Raw genomic sequence first — 12,738 nt, 5'->3', positions numbered from 1 at the left:
TAGCTAGTACAACTCCGTTGATTTCCACATAATTCTCTCATCTATAACCTATATAATCCCTTTTTGTCTCTACTAAAATGGAAAAGGTTATAAAGGCCTTCATGTTAGTAAATATTTATTTAACATAAGGTTTTCTCTTCTTTTTTGTGATCACGTGTTTCAAAGTAATGAGCCAGAGTGAAGAACATTTCATCAGGAAGTTAGAATTATGCACAGACTGATCCTTGCTTTGAAATTTTACCCTTAAGTGTCCAAAAGTAATTGGAAAGGAAAAAGCGAGTATGAAACACAGCTCTTGCATCAGGTAGAATATAGATGGCCTTCAATCCCTAGGGAAGATGCATCTAGGAAAAGATAAAGTTACTCCCTCAGCACCTTAAAGTTCAAGAGTAATTCACAGGCAACAGTAGCAGGTAGAAAAGTTAAAAATCCTCTTGGCAATGAAAGGGGAGAGTGAGACAGAAATGACCTGTAAATATGGAAGCAGGGTATCATTTAGGTGATCAGTTTTGGGTAGGGATCCCAGAAAGACCAAAGTGTTTACTCAGGTGAACTCCTGCTCATCACAATGGGATTTTGTCTAATCAGACAGAAGAACATACACAAAGCTCTGTCAGTAACACACACACTTACACAGATGAGCAGGTATGTAGGAGGGATGGAACATACACCTACAAATGATGTCAATCTTGAGACAGACAGACTGAACTAGTAAAGAAAGGCTTTCCCAGTGGAAAAGTACCCCCATGGCAATGAGCTAGGAACATCATTCTTTTCACTCTATTCAACCTTTGCCATGTTCTGGTAAAGACTGTGAACGCAGAGTACAAGAGACGATAGTCCCAGTTGTTTCAACTGGTCTGAGCTAGGGTGAGTATAAAATGAAGCAATATGATGCCCTGGCAAACCCAGTACTGTACTCTCCATGGATATAGTCTCATATCAAGGCATGTATAGGTGCTACACCTAAATGGATAGGTATACAATTAGACAAGCAGACAGCAGATTTGGATTAACTTCTGGATAGTGGACTGGAATTAATTTTATCCAAGTACAACATCCTCTGAAATTATTGGTGAGGTTAGGAAAAAGAAAAGGACTGATTTTCATTAGACCCTTGTGAGCTGTGCTGCTTCTCTATTTTCCAAATACTGCTTAAAAAAATTAATTAAAACCCAACAGTTTATAGAGGTTTATACTGATTATACATCCCACGTGGCTTTTTTCAGGTGATAAGGTACAGGCTCCTTCACCCTGGCAAAACTCCAGAATGGATAATTGCATTGCCTTGCCAAGTTTTAATTGAATGAGGTGTTCTTCTTAACTTTGTCTCCTAAATTACTCTCATTGTTGTGCACTGTTAATTACTGACCACACATCTCCAGAGGAGCTAACTTGCAGAGGTACCATATTGACATAGTGTAATCCAGAAAAGAACTAAAGCTGAAGCCTTCAAATACATCTAGAAGATGCTGGCAGAACTGATGCAGTGCCCTGTCCTCCAGGCCTTACTTCTCCCCTTTCTTCATGCATCTTAAATAATTATCAGCGTAGACTGATGACAAAGCCCTTCCATATTTTTGTATATGTTCTAAGTGAAGAAAGAACAGACTAGGGTACAATTCCACAGCTTTTCAGTGGTCTGTTGATGTTGTGGTGATTTGGAGGCATTTCTGTGAAGATCACCAATGGGCTAACTGGAGGTATCTCAAAATATTCTTGCTGGTGTTGGTGGGGGTTCTGTTTGTTTGACTGTTTGTTTTTACACAGAAATGTTAGTTTGTTCTAACCAAAACTGTCTGTGAAACAGAAGCATAAATCTTTAGTCCAAAACCTAATTTCAAATTAGGAAACTGGGCAAAAAGGAGAAGAAAAGAAACAAAGTCCAAGAATTTGGTATTTTAAAATTTTAGGAAAAGAAAAAAAAATGAAGAAAGCAGAAATCAAAATAAAACATTTCCAAAATATTTACAGAAACTTGTGTAACCTAAGCATCTCTTTTAGCTTGTCTGCTCAACAAAGAAGATTGGAGTTTCAGCTTTTACCAACCTAGTATATGGGAAATGATAACAAATATGAAAAAGTTTGAGAAATCTTAAAAACTGTATCTTTCCTACACACAAAAATAACCTCATTGCATTTTTATATGAACATGTTTATTTCAAGTTAGTGCCCAGAGTTTAAGCTGATATCACTTATTTGTAAATCTATACATACACATTATATCTATATAATTATATAGATATAATAATTACATTAATTATATGTATGTAGAAAACACTTGTGTAGGAATTTAAATATTTTATATGTATATTTGTACAAGTTACAAGACAATTTTTCTGTGCCATAAATATTGCTGTTAACTGGTGTGACAGTTTAGTTCCAGTACCCAACCCAGGTAACTTCAGATGTGAGGGGGCCCAACTCCCCCTCCTGAAAGACATGTGAAGAGGCAGTAATAAGAAGCAGACAGTCCCCAAGTGAAGCAATAGGAGGTCCCTAAAGCTGCTGCTATCCTTAATCTTAAAACTACACCGATTTTGTGTAAAGAAGTTTTAATACTTTACAGGACCTTCTCTCTTACTCTAGAACTCCAAGGTTGGGCTTATGTTAAAGAGTACATGGTAAACCAAGAACAAAATTCCAAGTCCTGACCAGTCAGAGTGGGGGCCAAGGTTTATCTTTTGTAGTTTGCATAGTTTAAGGAATATTAGTTGAGCAGCATCCAATACTTTAGGCATCACAACATGAAATCACTTTCCCTTCTCAGGTAGCCAGAGAAGACAGTAAATGTCTGCAGCAGAGCTGAAACCAGGGCTGCTAAAGCATAAACAGGCAAAGAAGGAAGAAACTGCTCCTGAAGAGCAGTTGCTCTGAGAAAATTATGACCACATGCAAAGTTGTGAAACATGCTTCAAGTTGTTGAAGAGTTCATCTACCTTTTATTTCCCCTGTTCCCTAAGAAAAAGAAATATAAAATTTCTTGAGCAGAATGATTTTAAATGATTAAGGAATCTCCTTTTAGTATCCCAAACAGTTGCTTTATTGGCAACCGAAGCCCCTTTCTCATTATTCTTCAAAGATCCCTCCATTTCAATTCTACTTGTTCACATTCTGCTTCAAATGATACCCCACTGAGCTGACCACATGCAGGACTGTGTTCCAAGACATCTTTTTTTTCAATAAAAATTCTCTTTCAGTGTCTCCACACTATGAAACAAATCACATAGCTTCATAAGCCATCAGACAATCCTTTCAGTTTCTCGTGCAGGCGAACTGAGCCTTTTTCATCTGATTAATTCACCAAGCAGGCTGATCTGGGAAGCATAAAAAGCTTCTGAGGCAGGATGAGAATCAGCAGCTCATATTTTATAATGGCATCACTAATGCCCCAAATTAAGTGCTGAGGCTGTTTTGCTTGGCAATATCATTTCATGTTAATTTTGGATGGGACCGAAAATGAAGTTGTAATCTCTCTCTGTCATGCTGCGACTATTTCCTTGACCATCTTAAGTGCTGCATTTTATGAGGATGTAGCTGTTACTGCTGGGTATGGAAACCACTATACAAGTAAAACCACCTTGAGTTCCTGCCCCAAAGAGTTTACAGACTCATGCATTCATTCCTCAGGGACAGTACGCTTGGGGAGCATGCCTGGCTCCACACAGGGGCTGGCCAAGAGGACACAGAAAGGAATAACTTGCAGGCCTGGATCAAGGCAAGCACTGTATGCAGTAAATTTGACCTCAGCCTCTGAGGGAAAAGGAGCCATCTGAATGACCTGCAAGCACAGATCTTGCATGCTACACTGGTAATGCTGCACCAGATCACCTCTCCTGAGTAGTAATTTGCAGCTCTGTTTAGTTTGTTGGAGGAAAAACTTTAAGCAAAGGGAGCCTGATTCTTTAAAAAGCAAAAGTGGCTTTTTTTCTCACATTGTGCATTGCTTCAGTGGTTCCAGTTGGTTTGTAGCCATTTTTAATGTTTTTCTTTCCTGAAAATTCAAGCTGTGGTTTTTAATGACTGTATTACTACTCAACATGAACAACTAGTCCCCCCTTGTCAACATGTCAGTATGCCCTCTAAAATGAGTCACCTAACTCTACACATAAGAATTCTTTTATTTTCACTAATTCACAAACTAGCTAGTGTTACAACTTTTAGACCATTTACCCAGGTTTGATGAATCTTGTATTGTTTGAGGTCCACAGATAATTGATATTAATATTTATAAAAATATGAAAATTTGAATGTGGAAATATGTTTACTGGTCTTGGTGTTCACAGAAGAGTGGGTTTTTCTCCCTCAGTTCCTGTCCCTTTGTCAGCTTCCATTTATCTCAACCAAAATGATCACGTTCCCAGCTATGAACTCCACATTTATTTCATAGACTCATAAAAGGTCAAGACCTTTTTTTTAATCTATGCCATTGTAATTTTAAAAGAGATGAAAGGATCAACAAGACCAAATTAAAAGAACAGAACATAATCATGTGTTGATTCACTTCAGATCTTTGGATACTGCAGCTCCAATTTAAAATAAACACATTTTGGTGAGCAAGTCAAGCACAGAACTGTACATGGTATCATTCTGATTAAGGCTGGCCACGTCAGAGTTCATTTTACCTTCATTGAAATATTTTAATCTATGTCTTTAAGTATATAAAACTTCAAAGTTTCATTCTACCACTACCATCTCAGAAAGAGAACAACTCTCAGTAAGACCTTGCCATTTTCTTTGATCTTGTACAGACCTGGGGATTTTAAGCATGGTGTTGACTCTATAAAGAATTCTAGAACTAATTGCTTAATGTTTTTATTGTGTCCTCTTCTCTAATTTAATACGATGTTTTATGAAGTTGTTAGTCTGTAGTGCCTGTATTACATTTTTGCTGTTACTGGTGATATATTTCTAGTGAAGTTTCAAGCTAAAGGGAATAATTTATAATGTTTCTTACTTGTTGATAAGAACTTCTTCCTGGTGATCCTCTATTGCTCTGTTTGGGCTATAATTTTTCATCTGCACATGTATAATCTTGCAATGAAAGATGTAGCCTTTTTTTGTCTATTTATATTCAGTGGATATTTTGAGTCTTTGGTTCAATTCAGTGTAAATTACTTCATATTTAAACCATAAAAATTTATCTACTGCTTTTCAACTGCCTAAAATGCTAGGGATAAATCTGGATTCTGCTGAAGGCAAGAGCAAGCTCTCATGAACCTTAACAGAATGGCAGTTTCCCTGAAGTGCTTGCCGAAAGCAGCCATTGGTGCAGGATACTTAGACACACCACTTTTCCTGTCCATGCAAAAAATTCCCCTCTCAACTGACAGTCTTGACTGAACCCACTTCATCTTCTTACCAGTATACGGCAGGCTCCAACGGATATTTTGTGCCATAAGTAGTTTTCACCAGATCCTAGCCACAGTTCACAGTGGGATTATCTCAGTGATTTACACTTCCTTAGAAAATTATGTTTCTTGGAAAGAGATGCCTTTAAAAACAGTCTAGGTCCACTCTACTAAAACTAAAGGGACCTGTTTATACATGATGGCTAATTGCAACTGATTAATATCTGAAGAGGTATGACCTGATCTATTCAAGTGTCTCATTCCAAATCAGTTTAATCTAGGGAGACTGGAGAGGAGGGAAAGCTTCATTCAAGCTGTGTTGAATGAAGGGGGACAGAAAGCATAAGGGAAATTTGTGCTCTGCAGGACAGACCGACCTCAGCAGGTGGGTGCATTCAGCACTTTCGTATGAAATGTTTAAAATGAAAGCTTCAAACACACAGCCTGCAATAACCTTCACTCTTGGTGACAAAAATCACAAATACGCATGGCAAGAGTGGCGGTTGAGAGAAACTTTTTGCCAGAAGCAGATTAATATAGCATTCTTGTGGTTTGCTGTTATCAGAGTAAATAGAAACAGATGAAGATCCAAGACCAGACTGTAAATCTAACAAACAATCAGAAGACACACTCCAGTAAATTGAGGAGAATGGTACAATTTCTGCTCTTTCAACTCAGTACTTCCTCTGTTCTTCAGTCACTTCATCTTTGGCTCTGATCTTAGCCAACTAAGATTAGATCTGGTATTTCAGCTACAAGATTCTACATCATTCAATGTACCTTGACAATTTTTGGATACCTATCATGCACAAAGTTCTAATGGCTCAAACCGTATAGCTAATTCAAATAATAAAATCTTTGAGCTTTAGTTGATGTCACGGTATGTTTTCTGCCTAGATCTGGGTTTTCTTTGATGGAATGAAAGAAATTAAAACAGATTTGTGTGCTAATCCAGTCTTATTTTCACTTTATGAAGGGCATGTAGGAAGCTGATGATGATGAATAAAGTAGCACGCCAAGTAAATATTACTCATTTGTAGTGACATATGTACTAGTGGATACATATTTGGGTTTCAAGCCTCATCCAGATGGAAAAACATCTGGAATTAAAAAAATATCAAGCAAATAGTGCAATATCTGAAAGCCTATTTTTTTTGTTGTTTCCTGGGTCTGATAGCTCTGAAAAAAAAAATGAAAAAGAAAAAAACAGGAATTAAAATCAATATATAAGTATTGGATTGTGTATTCAAGGAGGCTGTATGAATAGCTTTTAAAAATCAAGTTTCAAGATTGCTAGTATTACCTGCCCAAACTCTAAACAGCATGTTTACTAATGTAATATTTTAATTCCATTTAAGTTCCTCTCCTGTTTTGGCATGGCTGCCTTGTTCCCACATTGGAAGAATTTTTGAAATACTGAATTCTGAGTACCAGTGGCTTCTCAGAAGCTTCTCAGACTTTCTAATGAGCAAAATAGGCATGCCTACCCTTTGCATTTTATCTTCTATATGTGACAGATCATGCAGCACACCAAATGCTCTCACATGGGGTCCACAAGTTATCTACTTACTATTAAGCACAGTTAACAACATGTCAACAATTCTAATCATATCTATTTTTAACAAATACCACAAATATTAAATTACATGATTAATACATCAGTGTTTATTCCCTGGTGTCAGAGAAAGTGGTCATCTAATAAATCAGTCTTTGCAGTAGAAGCATTTAATGGTAAATGTCATGCCAAACCAGTATGACTTTTAGGTCTGTACTAACAGTTCTTCATAAATGCCTCAACAAGAAGAAATTGGATATTAGGCAGTTTCCTGTGACTTTACATCATCAAAATGAGGAGTTGCAGCTTTTGCAGACTTCAGAATATTTTCTACTGTTTTATTTTCCATGCAGTTAAACCAAAATTATCCAAGAAATAAGGTCCTAAGTGTGAAAAAAAACCTTTCTCTTCTTTACTGATATTTCAGCACTTAATTTTTTTCCTGAATGTATTGTTAAATACTTCTTGAAAATAGTTATGTACTCATTGGATCGTTAAAAAAATCTAAGCTGAACTATTTGCATGGGAAAGCTATAAACCATCTCCACTATATCACAGCTTTGATGTCACCAAAAGATTGTATTTCTCTGCTGTTACTTAGCTACCATGAATTACTGCTTAAAAAAAACAGAAAAAAAAGGAAAACATTAAAAGATTTTTACTTAAGAGAAGTCATGACAGCATCAAGTTCCTCCAGCATTTAGTGCAACAGCCTTTATTTTTTATTTTAAAAGCTTGAGAGATATAAAAAATTCCCAGTTAAGAATTTAGAACTCCTCAGTTGTTGCATAAGAAAATTAAAATACATTCCTAGCAAAAGATTTCCCACCATAAAATAGCAAGCTCAGAGACAAAAAGAAAGACACCTTATACAAAAAAAAGCAACTAGTGGCTATACAGCTTGCACAGCTGAAGAAAATGGTTTTGTCTGTTGGTCAGCTGTCAATAATACCTGCAAGGTACACATTCCATAAATGCCAAATTCTGAGTGAATGGGGAGGGGAGCAGGATCCATTTCTAACAAGAGTGTTCTGTTAGAGAGGGTAGGGCAGCACACTTCTCACACTTGAATGAGGATGTTGGCATCAGCATTTGTTATTCTGAACGTTTCAACAGACTAAAAAATTTCTCATAAAAGCAAGCAACTCACTATCAACTGTTTTTTTCTGTCAGTCTGTTCTACACCTTGAAAATGCTTGGGCATGTGCTTGTTTTTAATGATTTATATCCCTGCACTTAATACATATAAACTCTAGACGTGAGGACATTTATGAAGACACAAAATGCACTTACACATTCTTTGAGAGTAGAGTTAACTTCCCAGCTCACATTTTATCCCTGGACATAATTTTTCAGATACTTAAAAGAGGTTTCACTTTATTTGGTTTCTTAGCAAATGTTGAACACTCCATTATTTCAGCATTCCAGGTGGAAATAAGGGCAGACATATTTTCAAATGGTGCCTAATTTTGAGTATCCCAGCAAATGATCTGTCTTCTGAAATCAAGTAGTATTGGTCCTGATTTTCAGTCCTAATGGCAACAATAATATCAATAGATTTTAAAACTACCTTATGAATAAAAGCCAAACAGGAATATGCCACTAAACTCAGTGCACATTTTCGTATCTGAGAGAAGAAGAGATTTAAATATCACTATTAGTGTATGAGATCAAATAGTTTATCTGCTTAAACTGTGCAACATAATCTGCCAGAAAACTAGTGGAAAATTAATTCAACCTCAGAGAAATTTAAAATACCTATTTTTTAATGGGAAAATTAAGTTTATGAAGCTATTTAAAAGAATACTTTTCTAATGCTACTTATTCCAAAAGTACTTTACAATGACCTCTCACATTAGTTATATTTCCTAATTTCTAAATAAGATATAAGAAATATAACCAGTTTTCTATCTGAAGCCACATAAAGAGTATTTGGTTATAAAACTTTAACAGATCCATTTATGTACTAAATTATTTAAGCAAATGTAATGCTTCCAAATTGTATTGTTTTGCAAGGTTTCTCCTGGAACCTTTGCCATTTATCTTACATGTACTTCTGTCTTTTTTCTACTCAGAAGCACAGCATGAAAAAACTTCATTTCACATTGAAACATCACAATGTGGAACAGTGTGATGAAATGAGACACAGGAGGAGAGTTTGTGTTATACTCTGGTAAACAGTTGGTCTACAGGAATGATAGCATTTTATGCTGTGACTGATATATCAATTGTGAGTCCTAAAATATGACTGATCTGAAAGCGGGAGTTCTGCCTATGATAAACTGTATGCATGTGAAAGATTACAGGTAACATGCCTAAGCCTGCTGGGAGGTCACAACCTAAATCTCATCTAGGAGTTAATATAACAATGTAATAAATTCTGGGAAAATTATATCTCAAGTATACTTAAAGATAATGTTACTCTGCTAAATAGAGCAATACTAACAGCTAAGACCCCGAGCTTGTAGATAAGACCCTGATGTTATTTACATGCTTTATCTGAATGAGCAGTTCCAATAAAGATCTACATTAAAAGCAAGTGTCTAAATGTGTGCAAGTTCAGTACAGGGAACTCTGAAGAGCACAGAAGGAAAATCCTGCCCATCTATCAGACGGGACTGCAAGAGCTACACAGTATTAATGTATTAACAAACACTAATGTGAAGTATTTCAGATTTCTGAGAAGCTAAAGACAAAATTACTAAATATAATTTTAATAACCTTCTGGATGAAACAGGAAAGTATGCTCAGGGTTATCTGAAAATGTGAATTTACTCATTTGATCCACTTAAATACATTAATAGTTTGTGTTGTTCACATGATGTAATGCCTGGTCTTGCACACAGTCGCACAGAAAATGCTGGCACTACTCAAAACCCAATGGTCTTTTGGGTGGACCTGATTCAATTATGTACATAAGTATGTATTTAGGTCCTTCAAAGAATAAGGAATGATTTCTTGCTCTGAAGCATGCAGCATTAAGGATGATGAAAATCGAATCTTTAGACACAAATCATGCAGTAAACTTTATATAAAAGGGTTTTTACACCTCTTAGGATCACTCTGTGTGTGACAAACTGAAGAAAAGTGGGGAGATAAATCTAGCATCATAACCTGCACTTAAATATGGAAACAACATACCAGTGTTTCAAGTCTAAAATAGTCCATATTGACGAGTGCTGGTTTTCATATGCAAGACTTGAACCCTTTCAAAGCTGCTCTGTTTCTTAATCCCATTAAAAGTGGTTTTCATCATGTATAAGCTGTGAAAACATAACTAGAAAAGACCCTTGATTAGAAGGGACATTTCTGAAATGCTGTCAGTTGAAACTTCCCTGTCTGAAATTCACATCTTTCACAATCAGCTATATATTTGTCCATTGTAGCACTATTATAATGAGTGGAAACTTTATTCTTGACTTCAGTGGACAGAAGATCAAGACCTAGAAGTGACCACAAGATTATCTGTTTCTTTGCTCATCAGCAATTTTAAAAACATTTGAAATATATAATTTTCAAGTATGCACTGATTCCTTAAAATTAGGAAAACTTCTTACCATCCTTTATAATGAAAAATGAAACCTGCTTTAATTTCTAGTGTTTAATGAAGATGATGCAAAGTGCATTAGGAACATCAATAATTTTTTTAGAAACAGATAAGATCAAGTGTTTCATGTTTAATAACAACATTCTTTTGATTGTTAAAACAGTATTAGCGCAGCTTTGAAAAACGTATTTTTATGTGTATAACCCTTAATATAGTTTCATGTCACAGATGTCATTATGAGCCTGTACACTGATAGCAGAAGACTCAAAAATAAGTTTTAATTATATGGTTAGATACCAATAGAAGTGAGAGGCAATGCATGAGGAAGAACACTAGCTAAATGCTGTGCCACCGTAAGGACAGAGAAACGCTTCCCAGAGCTAAATGCTTGGGGGTTTATGGACACACACTCACAGTTTCAGACAAGCACTACTGATGGCAGCCTGCTTGAATGGACAATGAGCAACAGTCCTGGATCATGGGGACATTACCACCTGACGTCTAACCAATGCAACAGCTCAAATGATTGCATAGAGTAAGAAAGGCAGCCTCCTTGTCCATAACCAAATAAGACTGTTTGTGCTTTCACTCTGTCCAAGTTTGTTGCCTGCTCATCCAGGCAGCAGAAACTGGCTGAGTTGTCTCTGTTTGCTCTGCATCCCCAAACAAGTTCGTATACGAGAAGGGATCACTTTAGATCCTGTTGTTTAAGTGATCCGTCTGTAAAGTAGGCAGCCAGACTGAGTCATTAATTAAATGAAACTCAGGCTAGCAATAGCCAGATAGAGACACAGACAAGTGAACAACATCGCTCAGAGCAAAATAGGCAGGAGATACAGCATTATAAACTGAATTAACTTTTTGTCTGTGAGTAATCTACAGGGTTTTTTTAGATGCCAGGAACAGCATTAGCCACAATTTAGATGCCCCTGTAGTAATGGAAGGAAAGGAAAGCAACAGATCCTGAGTGAGGCAGCAACTTGGGCAGATCCTGTAATGTATGATCCTCTGCTAGCAAAAAAAAAGCTGAACCTTTTCTGCACAATGTAAAGAATGAGCTTTCTAAAACACCACATTCCAAGTGACAAAGAGCTGTCATTCTGCACTGGGGCAGGAACAGCACAGGTATCAGGGCTATACACCACAAAAAAAAATCACCATGAAACAAATCTCTGCTCTGGGGAAGAGAAGCACTGACCAAACGGGTACTTCCTCTGCCTAAAGGGAAAGAAGCCTCAACACTCTCTGCATTTGGGATTGCTGTTTACATAGCTGAAGTCTTCATACAGAGGACAAAAGGTCAAGTAAATGTAGCAGTAAGAATTAGCCTCTCATCTTGTAGACAAAAGCAGGAAACAAATTTGCTCACATGCTCTCAATGCTGCACAATGGACAGTCTGTATTTTATAAAAGGCTTTGGTTGTTTTCACGGTAGGACTGAAGTAAATAGAAGGGCTTGCCTTCAGCTAGTTCTTTGCTTGAATATGCAGAAAGTATCTTTTATTGCACAGGGGGAATCAGAATACACAGAACTAAACAGAGTGGTACAAAATGTTTGTTACCCATCTCTTGCAAGCTGATCTTTTCTTTCAGTGAAGCAAAATCCATCAGCTTTTAAACATGCTTATATTTAGGAAATTAAAAGTACTGTCTCTGACTGCCACACCACAATTCATTCTCATTTATGAGCATCTTAATAATCAACTGTTTGACACAGCAGATCAGTGATACAGGCCAAATTCTGCCTCTTCATACAGAGTATGAAGTATTATCACAGTACAGCCTTCCTGCAAATGTTTTTCTTGCCAAGTTTTGCACCACAATACACTTTAACTAGGCCACAGAAAGCTTACATCCTGCATGCTTCCCAAGTGTACACATTTTCAAACAAAGATTACGGGCCCAATCCTGTTCCCAGTGCATGCATAGCATTTGAGGCCAATGAAGAAAAAAATTAATTATAGAATTTCCTTTCATTAAACACTAATATACTGTCCATATAAGAACACAGTTGTCAGAATAATAAAATATAGCCAGTAGGTAAGACGCCAATGATTTAATACCTTATACAGCTCAGAAACATTTAGTGCTCAAACGCAGAAATATCTCCATCATTGGCTGAAAGAAAACAGAAAGCCTTGCAACTTCAGCAATATATAGAAAGAGACATACACACATACCTGGCTTAGAGACACACCTGTGCAATTCAGTAACAAATTGTCATTTCATGTCCCATTTCATCTGTACTTACTCCACAGCTACTCAGTGCAGCCCTCAAATCTTGT

Source organism: Lathamus discolor, chromosome 3, assembly GCF_037157495.1.
Source record: "Lathamus discolor isolate bLatDis1 chromosome 3, bLatDis1.hap1, whole genome shotgun sequence".
Classification (NCBI taxonomy): domain Eukaryota; kingdom Metazoa; phylum Chordata; class Aves; order Psittaciformes; family Psittacidae; genus Lathamus; species Lathamus discolor.
This window is presented reverse-complemented; position numbering follows the sequence as displayed.